Genomic DNA, 27,045 nt, shown 5'->3' on the forward strand with positions numbered 1-27,045 from the left:
TTGACCGGACGTCAATGTGTGAGCAGTATTAACCGTATTTACATATGCCTGCAAATACGCAATGTAAATAATGTCAGTGCGCTCTTTTTTATGTTTGTTGTTGCAATAGAACTACACGCAAACTTTGTATTTAACTGCGTTTAGAAAACAAATATTATATTTTAGATTCGACATTCGTAGGTTGTTTCTCTCTAATATCCCTATTCCATTTGATTGGGAATCTTCACTATTTGAACACGTCTTTATGAAAACATTACAACGTTCTTTGTTTAGGAAATTTTATATTGTCATATACCAATACCGATTCGCACTGAAGAAAAACACGAGATATTTTCCGAAAAGTGCTTATTCACACCTACACTCTCTTGAAGTGTTTCGGCAGAGAAGAGCAGATCTTCCCAGCTTTGAGGACACATATCGCCAAAAAGAAACTCCTTATACTCTTAGACTTGAGAACTGAAACACCTATAGAGTGCAGGAAAGATACCAAACACAAATACTAGACTTACAGATATCGTGTCCCCTAAATAATGACAATATTGTACGAGAAAAACTTCAATTACGCGGTAACTTATCCCAGTCCGAAAAAAAAATACAGAAGCTACCTCTTAATTGCTGATTAACTACGATAACAACTGGTTCCGTTGATTACCACTGTGCTTTCTACGATTAATTCGAGTGTGTGTGATGTGTTCAAAGATGCATTAGCCTCGCAGTGTATACGTCTTTCACAATACAAGTGCGAAAAGTGTCATTTCTTGTTTAGTCAGATTGTGTAATGTGTCCCAAGTGATTTTTTTCTCGACTTACTATATGACCTGTAATGATACAGCGGTTTATAATTTCACTATTTTTAAGTATACTTAATTTTTTCAATTTTCAACAATGCCTGTGCATGCTGCATTTGGTGCTACGGCCTGATACCTAATCTGTCCTTTTCTTCCACACAAAGAGACCGGACAACGTCGGCTTTCATTGGAAAGGACACAAATGAAGGCTCCCTGCGACATGCGATGTGAAGAACTGAGAGGAACCGAAGCACAGATGTGCAAAAAAATCTACTACCAGAGCCCATTTCTTAACCTGGCTTTCTTTACATAAAGAAAAGAAAGAAATCACCATCTCATTATACTTTTGCGTTTGCAAATGTTGTAGGCCAGCGACTAAATATGCGCGCAAAAGACGTTAACGCTGTTCGCTCGCGACACCCAGCACACGGCTCTCGCGACCCACGCCACGCGCGAAGACATCGAACGACGATGCCGCGGCGCTAAGAGCGAGGAGGTGCTTTGAAACCGACCGGGAGAGACGACGCTGCTGGCTGCAAGAGAGCACCTGAAAGGGCGCTTTCTCGGCAGTGCGCCGCCGTGATTGGGGAAAGTGGCGCTTAAGGCGGGACGCGATCCGCCGATGGCGCAGCGGGAGCCGACGCCCATGCAATCCATAGGCGGGTCCCCGTGCCGCAGGCGTCAATGGCCTGGCAACTCCACCACTTCCGTCCCCCCATCACCTCCTTGTCGAAGCGGAGACTCGCATTTGTCGCGCGCTAAAAGCACTCGCAGTAAAACAGACGAAGGGACGCGTTATCTCCCGTTTGAACAATCATTCTTTCCTGCTCCGATTTAAGCGCCTTGTGTGCAGCGGGACGTACTATATGTAGTGATCCCATCCTCCCCCTTCCCCACTAGCTTAGGTACCTGCTTAGCCTCAGTCTACCGTAAGATCGTTGGGCTGCATGCCTCTGGGTTTCCTAGGCACGTGCGAGGTAGGCCGATTTACGAGTGATGTTTTTTATTGTTATATGAATTTGCGCATACGGCATCTTCTTGAAAACGGCGCGAGCAGTAACTCAACCAATGTACTCAATTTATTCCACGTGTGCACTCTGCATACCGTATGGCTTACAACCAACGCACCAATCGCACCGTTTTCAAGGGGACAAATTGGCCGCTAATTTTCTGTACGAGAGAAACCGTCAGCCAGAGAACTGCCTCAAGCTGCAGAAAACAGGGAAGACAAAGTGGTATTCCAGTGAATCCTGGTACATACCGACATTGAATGAAAAGAAATCGCGGATTAGCTGGCAAGGGCAGGTAATAAAAAAAATTCGCTGACGATTACGATACTCCCTCATGCGAAACTTGAGCGCAGCTGCATAGGAGTTTTCATTTCGCGATATATTGAGGCAAAGAATTTGGGAGAGACATGTAGCAGAGTCACCAATAGTCGAAAACCTTATCTGTGAGTCAAGCGCATCAGCTTTCATACATGACTGGTCGAAGGTTCCAGTGTAATCACTGGTGCCGTTTGGCTTCCAGAAAGTACGACACAATTCGCGTCGCGCATACAATCATAATACAAAACAATCGCGAACCATGACAACCGAAACAAACGCGAACGAGAGCATACCAAACAAACGAAACAAGCGCGAGCGAGAGCTGACGCAAGCAGACGATAGTACGGAACGAGCGGTCCGGCTGAGACCAAGTAGGAGTACGCATCGAGTGGTCGGGCGGGTCCGCATGAAAGCATTTTCCCGCGCGATCGTCACTGAAGGGGCCGCTCTCATTGGTCTCCGCCGTTCGCGGGTCGCGTATTTCTTCTGCCGCTCCACGTTCGCTCTTTCATATTTCGCTTTTGCACTCGTTCACTGGGTTACGACGCCGCCGCCGCCGCTCGCCACAGGAACGGGCCCTTAGAGCTTCGCTCTAAATTTAAGACTGTAGCCTCGTTCCCCTATCACCAGACGGTATACGGGACACGTCTTGGAACGCATCGATAGGGCGGTTGTGTGCACGAACCTGATTTACAAACACAACGAAAGTGTCGATTCTTAACTAAGTGAGCCCACACCAGCACTTGCCTTTAGGTCTTGAGATACTGAGAGGCGGTGACAGCCTTCCTACAGCTTGCACAGATCACTTACTGTACAGCGTCAAGATGCTCTCATCTTCTTCTTCATGCGCTCACGACGATGATGAGATGCGCCAATTGTACTGCTATATTGCCACTCGCATCTGCGCACTAGCGACGTCTACAGAACATCAATTTAACGTCCGCCAACCACGCTGGCCTTCAACTGTTTCCAATGTACTTGGCCTATGGATGTTGCAACCAGCAGGGAGGAAATGCTGCGCACTTGCTTGATATGTTTTTTTTCCGAACAGTGGCGAAATCGTTGTATTTCAATGTACCTATGCAATGCACCCATGTACATCTTGCATATAAATCAATAAATAAATAAATAAATAAATGACTGCATTTGCATAAGTAATTCTCGTTATTTATTGAGTTCATAAAAACAGTGAAGACATGGCGTGTTTCTTTTTTAGTTTTTTTTGTCAAGTCCTATTGTCTGGTACTCTAGGTATTTATGTTTGTAAGGGTGTGTGCTTGTATGGTGTTTACTGGCCATCCAAATTTCGGAGCACATTTGGACTCACTATGCGCTTCCTTTGGTCTCATTGAGTTCGATCTCTTGCTGAGCTTGCCCACGTGGTGCGGGTCTGCATTTTTCTCTAATGTTTTCTTCCTTGTAACTTTTCATGCTCTCACTTTGTATGACTACATAGGAAAGGCGTAGCCGTCTCTACTTCAAAGTGATTACGCCTCACTGTTACGTTGATTTTATACTTTTTCAAGATGACCGGTAATTTCGTCATTCGCATTGGAAAATGTAGCAAAAAGGTTAATACTACAACGTTCTACGAGTGTTCAATAATATTCCTTACAGTGGCGTATAATGCAGAATGGCACCATTTATTTGGGCAACTGTGCGCACATCCACCTTATTTTCTTCAGCCTATTAACGAACAACGCCATGCAATCGGACCGCATCACAATATCTCAATATCTGCGTAGCGATAGTCAAGCTTTGGCAGCGGTCCCTCAACCCTGCTGTACCGTGTACACATTATTGTATAAAAACGTTTTTTTTTTAAATTTCGAAGCCAGCATCGCCTTGGCCATGGGTGACACTCGCTAAAACTCCCAAGGCTAACCTTGTACACGTAGACAAATGTCCAAGAAAGTGGCCAGAAGGACGGCCACCGTGGTAGCTGAATTGGTAAAACACCGCAAGCGTAATATGGGTTCGGCTCACAACTGCAGCTCCTTATATTTGCGTCCATTTTCATTTACCTTTACTTTATTATTTCTACACTTCAACTAAACGTAACAATTAAATTGCTTTCTAGCGCTGCACTGCCTGTTTGGTAGCATGGTTGTGACTCGCCCAAAACTGAGCCCCTCGGATCCCCTTGGTCTTCATGTTCATTTCACCTTGGTTACTGCAACAGAATAACTATTCTGCAGTAATGCATGTACTTGCAATGCCAAAAATGTACCCCCTCCTCCTTGTTTCTTAAACCAGTAATTTCATATTTAGAACACGTGTAATAAACTTCTTCTCACCCCCGAAGAACGTCCGTCGTTATCCTTAATAAATATTATGAGGAGAACGTGCTTGAATTAATCAGTCCTGAAAGAGCAAAGAAAGAAGGAAAATAGAGAGAACAAGACAAAAGCTGTAATGAACACCGTCAAACCATGAACACATGTTCGGGCTCCGTTCAATCAAATGCCGACTCTTCATCTTTTAAAAAACCGATTCAGTGGTTTGATTTAGATAAGCGAATTCTTTAAAAATGGTCATATGAAAGAAATTATGCGTTCTAAATTTTTTTATCCTATCTACCTAACATCAACTTCCTTCTTAATTACTTATTTATTTCTATTTCCTACATTGTCTCCGACACAAGTTGGTCTTATTTTCGACAAAGGTCCACAAGATTTTATGCAGACAATCATTGTCTGGTAGAGCCTATCCACCATTACAGTGCCGTGGAATTAGATCAGTGTTTTGGTCAGTACAAGGCCATCGGAAGAACGCAGCATGGAGTTTCCAATTAAGTGCCGCAAATGCGTATGTCATCAGAAGGAGTGCCCTCTCGACGTAGCTAACCGAAAATTGTTGAAATACGGCCGATCTTTTGAATTATCTCGTTTTAAAGGTGCTGCGAATTAAGTCACGCTGATTCATTACGGTAACGTCCAACAACTGGCCGCGAAGGGGCGGACGTCCAGAACTCGTGGACCTGTCTTAGGCTGAGCCCTCTCATCGGCTATTTGCTGCCCCACACCGAACGACCGTTAACTTCACTTGCAAATCTACAGCATTCGATAAAGCAACAGCCGCTCCCGCGGTATCTCGAAGCAGTCTGCATCTGCACGGCGTCGCGGCAGCAGCGGAGCGAAGAGCCCTCACGGCCCCAGCGGTTCGCGGCCATGCCTGGAGGGGGAGCGACTGCTTCCCTGCACGGCAGTTTCGATCGAGCCGCGAGGCGCGCGCAGGGGGGCGCCAGGCCGTGGCGAATTGAGTGCGCACGCCCTCTCGTTGGTGCGTGTTGCACGTGCGGCGACTACGAGTCGCGCTGCACGTGCCTGCCACGCGATCTCCGTGTGCTGCGTGCAGCCAAAGTTACACTGCCCCCCCCCCCCCAATCCCTCTTCCCCACCTTTAGGGGTACGCACCTGCAGGCCAGCAGGCGTCAGCAGTTGCTCTGTGGCTGCCCTCTAACCTAAGCGCCAGTGTAGACAAGGGGCACATGACTGCGCATACGACATAGCGTGGTTACCGACCAAGGGCCCTGTTGCTATAGCTGACGCAAAGCAGTGTCGCATAAAAAAAAAAACCGCAGCGCTTTCGTATCGGTTCGTGGAAGTTTCTGCTTTTCGAATTGATTTTGCATTATGTGTTTTTTTGTTTATTCTTGATTCGCGGTGTTTAACGTCCCAAATTATAATTGAAGCGTTGAGAGACACGTAGGTGAGGGCCCCGGATTAATTCTGACCATCTGGTATTCTTTAAAGTGCACCAAAATCTAAGTACATGAGCGTTTTTTGCCCTTCGCCACCTTCAATATTGCCAGTAATTAAACCCACGACCTCGTTCGTAGCGACAGTTTCTTTTTTCTTTCTGAATCCTAACGGATATTAAAAGATAAAGCAGTGGATGAGACGTATACATTATATGGACGACATATCACTGTACAGAGTTAGAGGGTAACGTTTTAGTAAGCAATATTTAAATAATCTCTTTAGTGTAGGTGTTAGTGCTGACGACTTTGAGTCAGTGAGTTCTCAAACACGCTTATCATGGGAGCCGTTTTTTTCGAAACTGCGGCACCAGTTTGCGGGAAAAAATGCAACTTCATTTCAATCACTCTTTTTGAACTGCTTAAGGAGCTTAAGCAGTTCAAAACAAACTTGAATATCAACGCATTTTTTGTCACGTAATTTGGGAGTAGCATATCTTGCCACGTTTATAATTTCGTATAACTGAGCAGTGTCTTGTAAACAACTAACCTACTACAATTCGTAAATTAGTATGTGTACCCTAACGGGATTAGTCGTAAGTACAGCGCAAAAGTTATGATACTTTGCTGATTAGTAAACGACGTATTTCGATTGTTCGTGTGAATATGTTGTCTCCGAGTAATGCATCTCAAGGACGGTATCTGCCTCGGGTTAAGCATTTCTGGTACTGCCAGTAAATTTAGTCGCTATAATGCTGCCGGCGATCACCCTGCCCGAGCTCCGCGTATTAAACAGTAGAGAGCTATAGCTGAGCGGGTTTACGGGCGAGCGGAGACGGCAGTTAGAGCGGAGTGAGCGGAGTGCTTTGCTGCGCCACCTGTCGAACAAGGTTGGACTTACTCTGAAAAGATCAGTACGCTCGCTTCAGGTTTTCGATCGCGGTCATCCACTTCACCTCGTCGCCAAACGGTCTCGTTGCTGAAACCTCTCGCCATTTCAGTAGTGAAGCACCTGTGATGCTTTTTCGCCTGCAAACGAGCCAGCGGCGCGTTTTAAGACGACACAGACGACATGCCGCTGTTCATGCGGGTGGTCGCCATGTTTGTTTCGCAAAAACGCTGGTCCACTGCGCGCGCTCCGATGTGGAGACTAGACCAGCGAGCGATAGGCCCGCTCCGCAAGCACCCTGGCTGCCCCAACGTGCCGCACATGCGCAGTGGCGCCTCCGCTCAGCCGCTAGACCCGCTGGCCCCTAAATCAGCTCAGCTGCAACTCCGTTGTTATAGGTGTGCGCCGCTTACTCTTTACGCTCCGCTCCGCGCGGATTTCACGCGCTGAGGCACTGCAGGGAACTGCGCAGAACTTTGCATTTGATTAGCGCGTCTTCGCGAGACGCGAGCTACGCTCTATCAGCTATACTGCGGAACGACCGAGAAGCCATGTGGAGGCGCACTCACGTACCGGTCAGTCGGCTTTAAATGTAAGCATTTCGAGAGAAGCGACCTTCGTTTCGCTGCCGGCATGAGCGTAGCGCGCAAGCGCAATAGCGTTCCCGCTAAGCGCGCTTGTGAGGAAATTGCTAGCAGATGACGGTCTGAGCAGGCTCGACCGTAAACGCTCAGCTAAAACACTGGATTAAGTGCGTTTACGTAGCGTCTGAAGCCCGTCACAATGCATTGGTAACACAACGCATCTGGCAATTAAAGAGACGAACACGGGGATTTTGGGGGCTCGACTTCTTGTTATTCACGAGCGCACGAAGCAACAGGCCTTGGAGCCAGGGAAATCGCAGGGGGAAATAAATGCCATGCTTGGCTGAAATACAGAAATAATGGAGTAAATGAAAAATGAAAGTGGGCGAAACGATAACATGCCGCTGGTGGGAACCGAACGCAGACCCTCCGCATTACCCCGTGTGCTATCCCACCAATTAAGCTACTACCGTGGCCATCCTCCCGTTCACTTTCTTGGTCACTTGTGCGTACGCACAAGATTAGCGCTGAGAGTGTTAGCCAGCGCCGCTCACGAACATGGCGGCGGATGTGAAACATTCTTAAACCGCTCACGTCACGTAGCACGTGAGCTTATACTGTAGTGCCAGGCAGCTTGGGCCAATAAGCCCTCATATTCTATACCTAATGGGAAAAAAACACTCTAAAAACAAAAGAGAGTTCCGGACACTCTCTTTGAGGGAGTATCTGCTTGTCCCATATTTCACTCTTTTCGAGAGAGATCGACACTCTTTGAGAGTGAGTAGGTCAACTCCTCCCGACAATTTTGTTACTCCACCGCATGGAAGTGCTAGTACTCTTCCGCAGAGTGTTAATACTCTCCCCAGACGGGTAATAGTACTCCCCCCCCCCCCCCAGACCGAGTTCTTCTACTCCAAAACGAGTGCTTCTACTGCTTCCAGCCGAGTGTTTCTACTCCTCCAAACAGAGTGCTTCTACACTTTCAGGACAGAGTGCTAGTACTCTTCACAATGATGTGAAAGCATGATGTAGATCCATGGTCACGTTTGAAGGGATTCACAATACTTACATGTGGGGAATATTTGATTCCTTCATAAGCAGCTCCTGCACTTATGGGATGTAATCTGTAGTCGCGGAGTTACTCAAATGAAACATTTTCTTTCTTAAAAGGTCAAAATCTTTATTGATCAGTCACAAGACAAACGGAATAATAATTTCAAAAACATACTAACAAACAAAAAATCACATTACAATGATGCCCATGACTTTAGAACACATCTTGTAATAAAACATAAGTATATTCTCTAAAGTTTCATCAGTATTACAGTGTAGAAATATCCTTTAATTTCAATTGGCTCCTTCTTTTCAAAAATAAATTATACAATGGAAAGTTAAACATAGAACAAACGTGTGCAAACTCACAAAGTATTGAAACTATGATCGAAGAAAAATATGCGCCACATTACTGGCCAGAAAACGCGGTTCTGGCACAAAACGCGTGTAGTTATATGGCAGAGGTTGCCAGATGAGTTGCTAAACATGGGGCTGGTAATGTAGATAAATTTTGCAAGAAACTTTTGTGTGCCATATTCTAAGACAGCAGCTCATTTGATAACGTCCTGTACAGCGTATGGATGTTCCTGACCGATACTACAGCGCATTTAGAGATGTGTTGTATATTCTCATGTGAAGTGGCACACTGTAAAAAATTTCCGTAATTTTACGGGGGATTTCTGTCATTATACGGAGAACTGCAGATAAAAATACGAAAAGTATGTCATATTTCAAAAATACGGCAAAATCTGCCGTTAATATACGGAAAGTGCTCTCCGTATTCAGCTTTACGGACATTTTCACTGTAATCATATAACGGCTATACACTGTTTTGGACGAAACAGAGAGAATTCCGTATTTTTGTTATCTCAACATCCGTATATTGTGAGAAAATTTAAGCTGTCTGAATGAGCGCTCGTACTCATAAAGTTTCAGCTAACAATACTTTATTGAACACGCAAACTGTACGCATTATGAAGTTGCGTACAAAATGTGAGAGCTAGCCTTCTACCAAAAGCTGCAATAACAGATCGTATAAATATATATACGCATCTTCTATTCCGGTCGCAGTTTGCCGCGCATATGGGCTTTGTAACGCTGATCATATGCGCAAATATATGCGTGTTCTCGCAATGTTCTCAAATTAAGCGCTTTTATAGTTAATAACACAGCATATATGTTTAAGTGAATGAAGAGCCGGGGACATACGTGCATACGTAAACAAGCTTGCGGCACTCAGGTGCTGGTGCATTTACGCCAGCATTTACGCCATATACGCCAAAAATTGTGCGCACTCTAAATCAGTACCGAAACGCAGGGAGTGGTATAATGACCGTAACTGCGTTTACATTTGGCAATAAATGGTCTCGAAGGGGACTGGCGGCCTATAGATCCAAGTACAACGGTCGGAGGAAATTTTCGAATGCGGCAAGCAATTAAACCAAATGTCAAAGGGCACTGCTGAACTGCAATGTAGTTGGTTGAACTCATTCCCATGATATTTACCAAATATCTCGTCTCTGACAATAACTGCCCATTCATTGAGACAAATCGATTACGCATAATCTTCACTGTTCATGTGTTAATTCTTGCGATAAGATGTAATCGCAAATATTTGGCGCTTCATCTTGAAACAAGACCGGTAAGCGCGCTCGTTCTTGTACGGTAGAATAAAGAACGCGAACATGCACCGACATGTGTGAACTACTGGAAGGTGACTGAAGATGAAGGACCTATTACCGTGCTAGTACTGTGTATACTGTCAAAAAGAAGAAAAAAATTATACGGAAAGACAGAATGCCCAGTGTCGAGATGTAACGATTCAAGCTTTATTTCTTTTTGACCTAGAATGCAACACCATTAGTTCCATGTGCTTTATGCATGGGTAATGTTATGACACAACTCATTATTTACCCGTTCATTACATGCACCAACCAGCCCAAATTATCACTGTACTAGAGCTTATGGACGCATCGCAGTGCACTGCTTTGCACTTTATTGTAGCACAGGGGTTTGCTATCGCCAGTAGCGAATGCTTTGGTTGACCTCCCTGCCTTTCAGCTTTTTGAATTCTCTCTCCCTTTGTATAAAACGCACTAACTTGTGGGAGAGAAAGCGTTCTCCTCTTTTAGAATTCAATTAATTGTCAAGCAATTATATTGCAGTTCGAGTAACTAGAGCACAAATGCGAAAACGAAACCGATTCTGTTCGGTTCTCCGCGCTCAGAGTGCGGCACCAGGGGGCAGCACGCGCTGCGCGTCCGTTGGAGTGGCGGACGGAGCTGCACATGTGTAGTCAGCCGGCATTTTTCGAGTCGTGTTGTAAGTGTTGTTAATTCGCCGTAAATATCTCTTGATTTGTACTCAAAAGTGGAGCAAGACCCCAAGGAAGAGAGATTGACGCATCGGGAGCGAAGAACAGAAACGATGGATGGTTACGCTGCTTGGGTCTCGGCACGTTCGAATTGGCAAAGTTCCGAATTTGTCGCTGTGTCGTGTACGCTTGTGCGCTCGTCATTTGCCGTCATCGCGCGGAGATATTTGCGCTGGATGTCTTTCACTTCGTGTACAAAACTCTGCACGCTGCGGCATCGAAGAAGTTGTCCTGTGTTTGGGTGCACGTATGCGCTTGGACACGGATAGCCTGCTTGCTCTCAACGGGTGTTCAACAGTCTACGCGCGCTCGTAACTTGCTCATGAGGTAAGCCCATTTTAATCTTATTTGGTTTGCATAACGTAGGTGTTAAAATGATGTGTGGTAAGCCGGTGTCGCGAACAGAAATATTGTTTCAAAAGACCACTATGCAACGTCTTAGGGCAAAAATGATTCATGAATGGGGAAAGGGATCACCCTATCTTTTCAGATCGATTCCAGTCGTAGCGCGATTGGCTCGATCGCAATTTCCGTGAGGTGCTTCTAACCTGTTGTTCACTCGCGTTAAAAGCGTAAAATAAAACTGCGTTCAGTTGAGCTCTTGTATTGACGCTTGTATTGGCTTGAGAGCATACTGTATCCGATACAAGAACTTCTGTTAAAATACGGATATAAATGTTCGAGGCAATAGCAGTCGCTCACTACCTGTGATCGTTACTTTCTTGCTTGGGTGCACGTTTTAATTGTGACCAGAAAAAAAGTTCTTTGCTCTGCTGTGTTTCCTTGGTGCAACTTCTTGCGGTGCAGCAAGACGTGTTCCTTCGAATGATGTCTGGGCAGTCAAGGCATTCGTGTCAGTAAGCAAGCAGTAAACGGGGTATCAGTGCGAAAAAATTTGGACCTACAAGAGAAGCGAATGGTATCATCATAGACTCTTTTATTTGACGAATAATTCAGTTGTGTTACTAAAGCGGAGAGTGGATATGCATGAAAGTCAGATTGTATTGATACTCAGCAAAAACAAGGTAACTTATCATTACTAATCAATCCTTTTCTTTTACTGAAAGGCAAGTTGCTGTTGTGCTGGAGCTGAGAAGAGGTCTGCTGCCTGCAATGGGTCCATCTCTCTCAAGTTATTGCAGTATTGTAGCTCTCAAGGTGAGTGGATTTTTTTTCTCTTAGCTATTTGCCACCTGAATCATGACCGTTTACTTAGCTGTGTAGGTGATCACTGTTAGTGACATTGGAGTGCTGGTGGACCAGCACTCCTTTATGATTGCAACGCATATGACAGAGTGCAGCTGTGGCAGTATGCAAAGGTGTTAATCTATAAGTCAAATTAGGTTCTTTGAGGTAATATGTTAATATATTGATGACATTGGATTGTGGTCTAGCAGGCAAAAATGCTAAACAAGAAGAAATTTTAATTTGCACTTGGTAAGATGTGCAAGCAATTCAGGCTGTTATACATGAAATGGGACATTTGTAGATGTCTTCTACAGTGCTGCAGTCCTGAATTGCTTCAGAGTTGAGTGATACCACTATAATTTCTCTGTAGAGCATGCAGCACAGTTTAGCATTGGGGGAGGCTGGCATCAACAGGCGTCTACTTACTGTGAAGTTCAAATGAGGTGTTACTGTTAGGGTGAATATATATAATTTATGGTTTAATTCTAATCTTGTGTCAGGCAGACATAGTTTACCCACTTGGTTAAACAATAGAGATGTAATATCTATGTATACAAGTATTACCCATTCATTTATGCCATTTAGACAATGGCATAAATGCGTGGGTAATACTTGTGTACATAGACAATACATCACTATTGTTTAACCAAGCGGTGCCCCTGCATGCTAAATTTTACAGGGATATTATTAAGTAATGTCAGCTTTTGTTGTAACATTAAGGCACCTTTTATATTATTACAGATTACCACCATTGTGCACCATCATAGTGTGATATTTACACTAAATGTATTTGACTTTGCTATAAAACCCTGCACAGCAGTGCATCATGAAATTTTTTTTTTATAGTTTCTGGCCTCAGAATGCACTTCACGTTATATTCTTGTTTGCAACAAGACTATAATGCAGGTTTCTCTCCTTATGTTTTGTGGCACTTCAAACTGCGGCGAGCTAAACCACTGGGCAGCAATATTGGATACGCTACTGCGTGTGGAGCTGTCTTCAAACACACACAAGGAATACATCATTGCTTTTTTAGCTCAAAACAACGGACACAAGAAAGACGACAGAACAAGGTGCTACTCTCAACTGACATCACTTTATTGCGTCCCTCCTTTGTAGACAGCAGAATCTAGAAGAACATGCGCTGTGAACACCCATGTGCAGCAACCACCAACATCTGATCAAAAAAGCACACTCATGCGACAGAATCCAAAAAAAACATATTGAGCACTGTACGAGGTTAAAGAAAGCACACTAATGCACTGTGACCCCAATGACTGTATGAAGAAAACTTCCGATAACTCTCTGGCGGAGGTATCACGGCTCTTTTTCAAAATCATAGCATCACGAAACATTGCGAACCTAAGCGATCCATACCAACAGGCACAGGTTCCCATTTGGCTCAACATTGTAAAATATGGAAGTGCAAAGCCATGTTTCGTGATACTTCGATTTTGAAAAAGTGCTGTGATACCATTGCCCGAGAGTTATCGGAAGCTTTCTTCATACAGTCATTGGGGTCACAGTGCATTAGTGTGCCTTCTTTAACCTTGTGCAGTGCTCAATATGGTTTTGTGGATCCCGTCGCATGAGTACACTCTTGTGATTGGTTGTTGGTGGTCTCTGCACATGGTGCTCACTGCGCATGTTCTTCTAGATTCTACTATTTATAAAGGAGCGACGCAATAAAGTGATGTCAGTTGAGTGTACCGCCTTGTGCTGGTCGTCTTTCTTGTGTCCATTGTTTTGCGCTTAACAAAGTATTTATGGATTCACACCAACTAGCCCGCCAACACATTGTGTTGCGGGCACTTCTGAAGTACTGTCTGTCCAATAACCTTGGTGGCATGGAAGCGCCGTCCACTTCTATGCGTTGCTTTCTGTTTCATTGTGGCATCACATTACATTATAATCATAATGTGTATGTACTTTTTCCAAGAGACCCATATTCCTATCCTTGTGTTATATTTGCTGTCGCATTATTTATGTGCAAATGACTGACCAGTGCTCCAAGCTCCATTTTATCGCAAAGTAAACTACTGGTACCTAAACAGTTCTGTATATCAGAAAACCAAAGCTGAACTGCCGAACAGTACCAAGCGGCAGCCTTAGTGCAGTGTCAAGTAGTCAGATTTTATTGGTCATGCAGAGGTGCACAGGATAGCTCTTTATTACTTGCTGAATAATTAAGCTGTGTGAAAACTGAGTATTTACGTAGCTTCAACCACATGCTATTGGCCATTGCTCCTGCCCTCATCAAATGTGGAAGATTATCAAGGCATTTCCTATTCTCTTTTTCCTTATTACAGTGGGATTACTGCATGCGTAAGTAGGAAACGGATCACATAGGCAATCAAAAGCCAACAATGTGTAAACATGGAACATTGATTGTACAGTTTGATGACCCAGAATAAGTAGAAATACACCATAAATGATTGACAATTAACTTTTACTTGACACAGGGCTAGAGCATACAGTAAGCATACTGTATGCTCATACGGTGTCACATCAATTTAAATTTTAGTGTAGCTTTACAGTGTACGCTTCTATTGTTGCATTCTGTCAGAGGAATGGTAATGTTTCGCGTGTATAGCGACTAGACTGTCTATATACAGTAGTAAAAATGTGTGAACTGTATTTTTTAATGATTTGATAGAATGTGTAGCACAATAAAGCCAGACAATCAACGCACAGTGATGTGACTTTCTCTGCACATGTTGCAGGTTCAAAAAAAGTATGGTGGAAGCTGTTGCCAAGGTTCCGACCAGGAAAGACAGCCAGTATAAAAGGGTACACGCCACTGATCTCTACTACAGGGGATGAACAGCACATCGAGCGCCCTCGACTGAAGCTGGCCTTGTCCCAGAAGTTGGTGCTTCACAACTTTGCGGCAGCACTTTGTTGCACGGGTGTGTGGCATTTCTTCCCCTAACATGCCTGCCTGATGTGCCATAACCTACCCAAGCAGTGTTTCGAGGTGTCCAAAATTTTTCCATTGTAGTGTCTACAGTGTCGCTAACATAAGTGGCTTGCAATGGAAACACTGGTAAATCAGAAAAAACTTGATGTAATAGAACACTATCGTATACGGGTTCAGATTGTCATAAAAGTGCTTACCAGACATGTAGAGACCTCCTAAAATGTGAAAAACCACAAAGAAAAGTTTTTCGGCAGCAATATTATCTGATCGCACGCACTAGTTAGTCCACCATATGCCCTGCTTCCAGGACAAGCGACTGCATGACATCGCATTTCCACTGGCTTCACCTGCATCCGGTGCTGTGTGCTGCATCCAGCGAAACATGTTAGAAATCAGTGGTGCACAGTGTTTTCTGTCCCCTTTCTCGACGCCTACTGAACACATGTTAAACTGTTTCCAAAGCAGACAAACAGAGGGAAAGGGCTCTGAACACATTGCATTTTAAAGTGGCTGGTACTGGGTAACGCAAGTACTGTGGCATAGTAGATTTGCACCAGGCAACCTGGGCGCCCAAAAAGGCTGCTGTTTACTTGCAAATGGCCAACATATTGTGAGCATGTTGAAGTACTTTTTTTATTCTCATCGCTTGTTTAGCTAATGGAGACAGCTTTCACAACTGAAGAAGCCTTGGAAGCATGAAACACTTCACAAAACCAGCTTCAATATATCGTGTCTGCATCACAATTTCATGGCTGCATGAGTGAACCCTCTGGTTAACATGTAAGAGAGTTCATGATGTTTGCCATGCATTATCCACTTTATTTAGAGGTCAACCCTATCTTGAGATTTAAGCTGATGTTGCGTTTAGAGAAATTATGGCCGAGAGCCAGCTTTTGAGAATACAGATTGAGCTTGACAGATTAAATGCCAGAACAAGTCGTTGAGGATTTCAGATCAAGAATCTTCAAAGGCCAGTTCATTTAGTGGTGTTAATAATCTGCTCGAAGTTGTTGATTGTTACGTTCATATGGTGCCCAAGCATTGCGGTAACAACTTCACTTGGAGTACATAGCAAGGGTGTATTCGATGTAAGCTTCTGGCTTTTTTTCTGTGTTTTCAAAAACTGGTTTCTTGTTCAGTTTAAATTTTCAAATTTTGCATTGTTGATAAGGTGTTGTGTCCTGTTTCCTTTTCCTGCAGCTTCTTAGTTAAACATCTGAATAGTGAACACAACTTGACCTTTTGCTTGATTGTCTAGATTACATGCCCTCGATGCAAAACAATTTCACTTCAAAACTGCTTGTACCATACTGAAAGAATAACTTTGAAGCAGCCATAGCCACCAATAACACGCAAGAGATGATTATGAAAATTTTAATATTGTTTTTGAGGGTGTCTTAACTATCATGCACCAAGATTTAGAAATATGTAAATGCGATGTAATTAGACAAAATGAAGGTGATGTTTGCCATCGCTTGGAGATACTCTGATTATATTGTGCATTCTGCCTAATTACATAATTCTTAATTAGTTATTAAATATCTCAAATAATTAAATGAAATGTGTCAACGAAAAGTTGTAGAGCAATATGAAAGCCTCCTGATACACTTTTTTGTTACTCTTACTCATTGTGTGCTACATAAAAGTGTTTTTCCAAGGAATAAGCCTGCGAATACACATAAAGTGTCTTGAGTGGCCAGTCATGTGTCAGTTTTGTGGTGCAAAGCCACGAATACAACTTAAATGGGTTCTTTTAAGAAATAGACTTAGCTCAGCAAATTATCTTTCTATGTGCAGCCTGTGGAGACAAGGTTTCTTAGACATGGCCATGGCCCTCAAGGAAGATGCCGAGGCCACAGGCAGTTCCTCCAGTGACCGTGAAAAGGTCCCCTGGGGCACAAGTCTGGTTTGGCACCCCCACCTTTCTCCTGCAGCTTTTCTGTCTACTTAGCTAACCAGGTGGGTCAATGATGGCAAAGGGAAAAAAGAATCAACAGCATCAAACGCAGAACTTGCTCAAGCTCAATGCATTTTTGGTGTGAAGTGTTTCCCTTATCATTTATCAAAAAACGGGTAATAAGTATATGATATGGTCTTCACACGGACACCTCTTTCCCACAGAGAATTAGCTGTAAAAAAAAGCAGCTTATGAAGGCTTGAATATTAGCGAAGATGATGTGGCATAGATAGGATAATGATTATGAATGTTTCTAATGAAGGTAGTGGTAGTAGAGTGAATAATCAGAGTTTATATATAGATTGAAAGACATTTCATTCCAATGCCAGAATTTTAAATCATCCCAAATAATTCTTGCATATTATAGTCTTCATTTTATAGTTCTTGATGCTTGCTTCTTGCTGACATCATTCTTATGCTGCATAATTCACCTGTTATAAATTCCCTATTTCTCCCGTTCAAGCAACTTTACATTCATCATAAGAAACCTCGTAGATGAGTTCCAGAAACTTGCTGATGAGATTAGGGGACGGCGTGTACCCCAGGCTTAGATATGCATTCAAGAGCCTCATATCTTGCAAATGTTAGAAATACTCCTGCTAAGCAAGTTCTTGGTGTCATACAAGGTTATTTGCGAATACGAATTTGCCTAAATTTAGGAAACAGTCAATATAAAACATGTCAAGCGATATCGCTGACGATACACACACATTCCAACTGAACTAAATACAAATAAATATAGCACCAAATGCAGAATCATTGGCATGATGCCATTCTTTCAGTGGAATAAAATCTGTCCTGCATTGTAAATCTGGAATCCTTTATAATCCAGACTACTAAATACTTATGAGGGTTGTGACGTAAAATATGCATGTATTTATTCCTCGTTTTTTTACTTTAGGACCCGATAATGCTTAAACAGCAGTGAAAGAACTGGGATCACAGTACCTAATACTTTATATTGCTCCAGAAACCCGTTTCTCTGCTGATCGCAGCATTCGACACTAACAAGAAGGCACATGACACTTAGGGTGGTGCTATTCACTTTGATTGTTTGGGAACGAAACCCATAATGTACATGTTATGGCCCTGCGTGTCATTACGTTTGAACAACAAAAAGGTAGGGGGTTTGCGTTTTGCAAAACTGCATGGAGGTTTTCACTGTGTGCAATTAAAATTAGGAACCTTCCCAGCTCATACTAAATGCATTCTCCAAAGCTTTAGGTTATACAGGTGCACTACTTTACACAGAACACACTCTTTTCCCTCGTCACAGCTCACACTCTTAGGCAGAGTTACACCCTTTGAAGTGCCCCTTCTTCCACACAACGATAATTGTCATCTGCCTTTATGCATTTCCTTTCTTTAACGCTGCGAGCCCTGTGCTTTCCAGTAACGAACGGCATGCGCGTTATCAGCATGATAGCATTCCCGACAGCAAAGTAGCGGGCGTGGCGTTTTCAAGAAAGGAAACGCATCAAGGCAGATAACGATTATTGTTGTGTGGCAGAAGGGGCACTCCAAAGGGTGTAACTTTGCCTAAGAGTGCAGGTGGTGATTCAGATTCTTGAAAGGTGTTTCATTGTATGGGATGGCACATCGCGCTTCACTTATTTGCAGAATATTGCATTCCAATTGTGTCATATGAGATAAATCCATTAGAGAGCTTTAGCTTGCCCTAAATTTATTACAGCTGTGTACTGGTAAACTGGCCGCAGCTTGCAGTGCTTGTGGAAAAACAATTGTAACTGCCATATTATATGTAACTGTTAGTGCACAGGCATCGGCAGCAGCAATGGTTAGGGTACACTTGTTTCTTCTATTCTGCGGTATGCATCCTCCACCAGAAAGTAGTTTTTTTCGTCTTCCTCTTCTACCATATTGGAATGTGAATAGGGGTGTAATTTGTAGGATATACTCTTGCATAAACTTCATGAGCATTTATTCTTGTCTGTGCCACAGATCATTGTTGCTACCACTTAAAAGCAGGGTGCCTGTTTACAGCACCCGTAGGGAACAATCTGTGAATCTTTAACGAACAGTAAGGATAATGAATAATCGAATAATTTTTAGTAATTTTCAACAAATTTAGCACTCTTTGCTTTCCACTATGGTGTTTTTAAAACTCTAATCTTGGCACAAGGTTTGAGTGCAGGATGTCATTTTGTGTGAAAGAGTACACTTGTGCGCATAACACCTCATCGTCAACATTCTGCTGCACAGAATGTCATTAGCTTTCGTATGCATTGGTCACTATCTCACAAACCGGTTGCTCCTTTGTTAGTTGGAATGTAGCATTTATGTAAAGCACACTTGATGTTCTAACAAAAAGCATTGTGCCCTCTTATCCCCTAATTCTCCTCATTTGATGCCTAGTGTTGTAATAGCATGGTTGACACCATAAGAGTCAGTGCGGTGAATAATTGTGTCTGGTGGAGTAGGGGGTGTACGTTAACTTAAGCAACTTTTCCAGATGACTTGAATCAGTATTGTGGAATGCTGTTTTTTTTGTTCAATCACTGTTACCAAGTTTCACTTTGGTTGTGGCAACAAGTATAATGTAGTTCGCTAGCACTCCTGTCAACACATATAATGTGCAGGCATCTGTGTTGAAAAAAAGACCAGCTAATGGTTTGCCAGGAGCTAAGGTCCATTTAGACCATTAAATTTTGAACTTACACTGGTGGAAATAACTGGTGAATGAAAGCACACCCAGGAGAGCTGACCATAATATTTTCTTTCATTATAACACTGCTGAAGCTTTGAACCGCATTTGAACTGGCTTGTTTAAAAAATGACCCATTTCCTTGTTCAAGTAAGACAAAGGTTCCACAGGAAGACAGAAACTTGAAGCCGTTAACAGCAGCATGAATATAAACAGCGTTCGACGTTTTGCAATCTTGCACCTAGTTATATTATCCATCCCATTTTTTTCCACAGGCTGTTCTTTACTGTTTTATGGTCATACCCAGTTTAATTTTAATGTCCCTATTTTTTAATATTTGGTTAATATATCTTTTCTTCATTGGCTTTCAACAAAATATATATTCATAATGTGCCTTCATTTACCATTTGCAGTGAACTTAACCAGATGCATCTTGATACAAAATTTATTTTCCTTAATTCTTCGTTTTCCTTTTCCAAAAGTGCAAACTGTTTATCTCAAAACCTATTTTGTCTTCTGGGAAGATTGGGTCTACTGGATTAATGACTGCTTACATGTGTACATCGTTTTCTGTTTTGGTCACCCCTACTCTTGGCAAGTACTGACAGCATTGCTCATACCCGCTCCATCACAATCACCACTGCTAAGCACACCCTTCCTTCCTTTATTTTAATACTTTGGCTTCTCTTGACCTATTATATGCACCAGTTACTTCTCTCCCAATGAGGCTAGGGGCCAGTGAGATATGCACAATCCAAAACAACACAGCCAAGGAAAACATTTGCTACCCTAATGACAAGCACCTATGTCGAAATGTTGGCTACAGCAACATCCCTTGTTCCAACAATGTTGATCTACTTACATGTTTTTCTAACACAGAAGTTACTGCTTTGTCATGTTCTGTGATTATACTTATTTGCCGCTTTCTTTAGGATGGATATTCACGAATACTATTTGTTTCTCCTAACAGCAGCAAGTTTATCCTTGCAAGCGTTTGGAGTCAAGAACAACTTTCACCAGGAAGAAGTGCAAGACGAGTGATTGAAGAAAATAAAGTTGCTTCTGTGATCTAAGAACTTGAGGACTGAAATGTTGCACCTTTTTGTATATATGCTATGCAGTGCATTCATATCACAAAGTGCAAAGTGTTTTATCTCTGCAGCCATGTCAGTGTGTTGGCAAGACAATTTTCTCAATGGTGACCTGCTGCTTTGACTATGAGCTGCCTTCATGACATTTGCATTAAAGGAGATGTACTATCGTGGACAAAAGTACCCTGGAAGTGCGAGCGTTGACCAAATTGCATTTCTGCTCAAGACTGCTGAAAACAGTGGGTCACGTATGCACATTCTGAACGCAGATGGTGGCACGGCTGATCCCAGCAAATAGCACACCTATAAAATTCGGTCAACTCTCGCACGTCCTGGGCAATTTTGTCCCCGATGGCACATTCTTCGAATAATGGATATGCTCTGCAAGATGAAATACGGGAAGCACCTGTACTTTAACGGATATAGTACAGATTTAGCATACGGAGTCTTTCGTTTTCTTAATACGGCAAGCACCTGTTTTTTAACGGTTATAGTACAGATTCAGCTTACAGTGTGTTCCGTTTTCTGAATACGAGAAGCACCGTACTTTAACGGTTATAGTACAGATTCAGAATACAGAGTCTTCCGTTTTCTGGATACAGAAGCACTCGTATCTTGTATTACGGTCTCTTTTTTACAGTTGTCCGTTCTACGGAAATGACCGTTCTTAATTTACGGAAGAGTGTTCGGTCACAAATTACCAGCAAATTTTCTGTAAAGTAAGGAAAATTTTTTTTACAGTGCAGGTCTAGCTAGCTTTGCTTATATTTTACATAAAGTTGTTCATGTATGGGCTGCACCTCATTGTTTCTAAGTGGGTCTTATGATGGTTCTGCAGCAATATCCTGCCCGGTCTCAAACCGGTACAGAGGCATATTATATTTCTTATTCGGTTGGCCTCCTCAAGAAAGTAGTTCCCTGTTGCTGTTGTGTTTCATCCGTTACTTTCTCACAAATAAATAAAATTTAATTCACAATTTTATCTAGTGTGTAGCAAATGAGTATAAAACTGCAAGGAGCATTAGCATTACAATCTTGTGCATCAAATTTCCTGTCATACATGGTAGCTCTTCATTCCCATTAGGGTAAGAATGCCATACTTCTGAGGAGCAGCTTTCATAATTACATGACCAATGATTGTGACTCATTGAATATGCAATCTAACTAAAGTATAGCACGGCTTCAGATGTGAACCAAAAATCAGATGTGATGAATATGGTGCATAAAAGGCGACATAAGCGTAAGTACAGGCCGGGAAGTGCACGAAAAAGACGAACAAAGAAGCAAAACATAAATTGAGAATGGCGCCATCCTGTTGCACATCTCTTCCATGCACGTGGATTTTGCATGCGACAATGCATATATACTTGCACAATGAACCAACTACCTGAAACCACAGCTTTTTTCCTACTGATGTTGTTAAGATGCGCTAAAGTAAGAAAAATTATTGTACTTCACAGAATCTTCGTCTCCAAACAAGTACATATGTGTCTAGGAAGTGTAATACATCACCTCACTCTGCACTCTATCTTAAGTCCAGAAGAATAATGTCTACAGAAGCCATGAAACTAAGGGGCTTTTGCTTAACACTATATGTTCACATCCGCCAATTGATGAACAAGTCATCTACTCAGATGCTCTCAGTTCTTTGCATGGAATGCATTTCTACCTCCAGTGGTATACTTGGTTGGCAAGTAGATTGGAGAAACCACAATTTTACTTTTTTTTAAATTTTCAATTCCAAGTGACTCTCCGGCTTCTAAGACGTAAGGTTTGCACCACGGTGTACACAGTTAAAGGCCCTAATTGCTCCCTGCTTTCGCTTCGGAAGGCATGAGTGGTTCTAATGAACTGGTTTTGTGAGCATGCACGTAAACGATGACTTCTTAAACATGGCATTCTCTTCCCCCAATGCTTCCCCTTTCTGGAAACTAAAAGGAAGCCATAATTCTAAAATTAGGTGTAAAAATAGATAAAAAGGAAGACATGAAAATCTGCCTGCTTCATGTCAGCATTTGAAATACAGAATCAGTGGTTTGTATTTGCACCCTTGCATTCACGTGCTGTTCAATGTAAGCTATTAACTCTGTTAAATGTATGTAAGCACCTAACCAAGTATGAGCTGTTGCTTTATATAGTGAACACAGGCACCGGGCTCATTGCAGGTATATGTCATGTCACTAAGTAAATATGCTATTTCATTGTACCACTATTTTTTATCACATGGATACATCCGTTGAGAGCTAAGACGAAAAGCAGTCACTTCTCCCAACTAATCAGCTTTTTTTAAACACATTTCTAACTTTTCAATGACACTTGCTCCTATGTGTTTGTCTCCTGAGAGCATACTTGATTTTAACTTTCCCATCGGAGGCATTACATAAGTATACCATGTTAAGATGACTGCCTAGAGCACATGAGAATTTTAATCTTGGTGTGACATAGTGTATTTAGATTTTGTTGACATTTAGTCAAATGGTACACCCCGTATACCCACAATCTCGTTTTCTTGTCCAAATTGCATCGCAATGTATTTTGATTATTTGGCGTGCGCTCCTCTGCACTACGTGAAGTCGCGCTGGGCTAGCTCTTTGACATCCTTGTGTCCTTGCAGCTGCCTTCTTGCGTTATATAAAGCGGGTGCCTGAAAAAGATCGTGTGCAAAAGTGAACACGAGGACATGGTGTAAAACAACATCAAGGCAGTCAAGGTCATGGCCCTCAAAGAAATTCTTAGCTCTTAGTCTTCCTACTGAAATGCATGCAAAACATCTAAATAACTGCAACAGACAACTGCTAAACTAACTTACATTTTTAGATATAAACAAAAAGAAATCACCGACAGTTTGTACTCGTTCGGCACCAATGTTAAAATACTCCTGCTAATAAATAGACTATTGGTCATTGTCAGATGTCATAGGTCTGTCATTAGTCTGGTGTGTCGCAAACACCATTTGTGACGCATCCTAAGCATGTGCCCAGTGTGCCCCCCGCACCATCTCTGGTTGTGCCACTGCTCAAATCATAATTTAAGGATCATATCTGCAAACATCATTTTCTGTAGGGATGAAAATAAGGTCCTCCAGTTCAATGGATATGACTGGATGTGCCTATAACAAAGAGCAAAAAGGCTTGTTATGGCAAGCTTACCCACATTTCAATACTAGCAAGAAAGTTCACTGCGGCCTGGATCGAAGCTTACTAAAAGGCATGAACTTATTTTCATTTATGAGGTGCGCAGTGGAGTTCATTTTTGACAGACTCGACTAATGCTGCATTTTGAAATGTAGCATTTTACATTCTTGAAGGCATGCAAAAGTTGCAGTTAGACCGCAGTTACTAGTTGTTAGACCAACTCTTTGTTTTGTGTACGACATACGACTGGCAACACGGAATTAAAGCAACGTTTTATTGTTACACTTTATTTCTCTACTAAAAATATTAAAGCACTAAACACAGTTTGATCTGCTATGCAGTAGCAAGATGCACACATAATGCCTGTAACCCCAAGAGGAAGGGTGATTTAGCTGTTCATATGACATAACTCTGAAACGTCAACTCATATTAGCAAATGCACAGGCATGTCCAAAACAATAAGCGTATGCAAAGCGCCCCTGCAATTGTAATTCCACACAGCAGCCCTTACATTCGATGCCGATGCATAACTCGCTGCTTGACAATTCACCGAGTTCCTAGACATAAGCACCCTTTTAGATTCGTACCGGGCTCGAAAACCACAACAGGAGACATAGAATCAGACATATAATCACACCATTTAAATACATGAGCAAAAACAGTTCAGTCTTAGGGCTAAACACCATGATATCGATTTTGTGCGCGACGGCGACGAGCGACGGCTTCGAGCGACAAAACAGGTCGTCGCTTGAACAGATAGCTCGGTTCTGGAAATCTAGAAATCGTCGCTCGTCTCCCGGAAGTGCTATGAGCGACCAGCCAATAGCGCGAAGCCGGAACTGGACGTATGTACATCGCTCAAATACTACCGATTGTCGCGCGGAACGAGCAGACGATTGAATTTTTATACCTGCAAGGATAAGAACATACTGCAAGACCTTCGAAAATATTTTATGCTACTTTTTACAGTGAAATACATGAACCTAAATTACTAAAGCATGCGTCACGCTATTTTCGACGCGTACTTGCAGCCCTCATACCGGCAACACCGGGGAGGAGTCGCTCAAGATCATCGCTCTCACGGAGTACGACTTGTAGGCGACGAGTGAACGCGACAGCCATCTCCATCGCATCGCTTGTAGCTGTCGCGCACAAGATCGGTTATATGGGGGTTTATGATTTATTCAGCATAAAACATGGATTCCTCATGCGTTGTCAGTAAGTTCAAGATAACGCGCCCAATTGACTTCTTGCAGCATGCAGATGAATGCCTGCGGCAAAGTTTCTAACTAGCACTGGTGCTGTACGTAACTTCAGTGGTCGCAGATTACCCATGGGCGAGACACCGTCAAGCGCGCGGCTTATTTATAACGAAAGCATGCCGCCAGCAAAATGACGCCTACTGTTATGTGCCTTTATGTGCCTCCTTATTTCAACAGCGTTCCGTACACAGTAGACTGCCAAATTGAATAAATTCAAACACACAAAACGTACGCTAAGCACGCTCCGCATAGGTGCGGAATCATGGGCTGGTGAACAAACCATTTTAAGCGTCCTCTCGCCTCACGTGTTATTGAACATACCATGGTTCTGGCAGCGTTTGCGATTTTCAGAGCTCTTACGGATTGTGGCAAGTCATAAAATCACATGCAGTTATCGCGACGACTGGCTTTTTCGGTTGACATCGAGCACGGTGCGCTTGCCTAGTCCGTTGTCAATGGCGTCGGCTAAGCGCCGCGACGACTTCCTGGCGATAGCATATCATATTCGAAGAATGTGGACCTAAGTCATAATTCACTTACCGTGGAGGATTTGTTGTTATATCCAACGAATGACGAATGACTGTCGTGTTTTCGCGGCGACGCGAGATGGCTGACTCACGGTCTCCCTCGGATGGCATCCGTTGCTGCTAGCTGGACGGATCACCTTTGTCCGGTGCTGTGCTGTTCCGCGATGTTGAGTGCGCCCGCGGTGGAGCAACTCCGAGTAAAAAGGTAGAGCGCTCGCTCCGCGTTCCTTTGACCTGTTGCTGCCTGTTCTCTTAGTAGCAGAAGGCTGTGTTCTTTGCTCAGCGTGCGTGAGTGGTACATTGCCATGTTCGGGGCCAGCTTCCTACAGTTAAAGCAGAATATTACTCTACGTTTTGTTCTCTATTGCCGCAAGAGTAGAACGGGCATTCTACTCTCTTTCAGAAGGACTGAGTGAAAAGCACATTTCACTCTTTCCTTGGTGACGGAGTGAACAATGCAATTCACTACACTCGACATTTTGCGAGAGTAAAACAATGCTTTGAAGAGTAAATCGGCCGTATCACTCCTGTGATACCCTCCCTAGATTTTAGAGTGAAGACTGCCAAATTCGAGACTGTCGAATCAGGAATCTGTGAAGTAACACCGGAAAAGACTAAGGAAGACCAGCCACGCTAGATCAGTGGCTATAACGTTGCGCTGCAGAGCCGTAGGTCGCAGGTTCAATCCAAGCCGCATTTCGACGGAGGCGGTAGGCAAAAACGCTCGTGTACCATGCATTGGGTGCAGGCTAAAAATCCACAGGTGGTCAAGCTAATTTGGAGTGCCCCACTGCTACGTGCCTCATAATTAGATTGCGGTTCTAGCACGAAAAAAAACCGGGAATTTAGTTTTAAATATTAAAATTAATGGGCGATAACCTATTTATGTCTGGGAGCAACGCACCGCGCCGTCCGTACAACGTTGCGCTGTTATCCCTCACACACGGTTCTCCATTCATATTGCAGCTCGGTATCGTGGGGATATTTGAGGACGAGCTCTTGGTAACGTAAACCCTTATTTGTTATTCTGACAAGAGTGTCATTAAAAGCATTTCATCACTCCAACGTTTGCACAGCCTATGCTTAATCCCTTAATCCCTGGATGCCACACATGCGCTTTATTCAAAACATTTTATTGGTTTATGACGCGTCCGCAAAATTACTGCTAAGAAGTGTAAAAAGGCAGCAGGCCCGCGCCCTGCGGGAACTTTTACTGTAATATTTATTTATTTATTTATTTACCAAAGTACCCACAGCGCCTTCAATAGGCATTACAGTGTGTGTGTGGGGGGGGGGGGGTCTGAGTGCATAAAAGAAAGAAAAAGATGCATAATACAGGCAACATAAGATAAAAGACCACATGTTCATGTCTAAAATATTACAGCATGAAGCGACTGTGAGAACACGTCCTTTGAATTTATTTTCACAATATCACTTGGTAACCGATTCCATCCTGTAGTTGAATTCGGGAAAGAGGATATACTGAACACGTTAGTTCTACATAAAGTTTCTTTCACTTTGGGTTCGTGACAGCTCTCACAGACCCGTAGTCGGGCATATGTAAATAGATCGTGTTATCGATACC

General features: G+C 43.0%; 1 long non-coding RNA gene across 1 annotated transcript; it reads left to right on the forward strand.

Moving 5' to 3' along the window:
• Positions 1 to 10,134: 10,134 nt before the first annotated feature.
• On the forward strand, positions 10,135 to 20,522 carry LOC142576626 (uncharacterized). The gene is made up of 5 exons (XR_012826902.1): positions 10,135 to 11,043; positions 11,784 to 11,874; positions 14,721 to 14,813; positions 16,622 to 16,783; positions 20,417 to 20,522. It is a non-coding gene; the product is annotated as an uncharacterized LOC142576626 (long non-coding RNA).
• The last annotated feature ends 6,523 nt before the right edge of the window (positions 20,523 to 27,045 follow it).

Source organism: Dermacentor variabilis, chromosome 1 (genome assembly GCF_050947875.1).
Source record: "Dermacentor variabilis isolate Ectoservices chromosome 1, ASM5094787v1, whole genome shotgun sequence".
NCBI lineage: Eukaryota > Metazoa > Arthropoda > Arachnida > Ixodida > Ixodidae > Dermacentor > Dermacentor variabilis.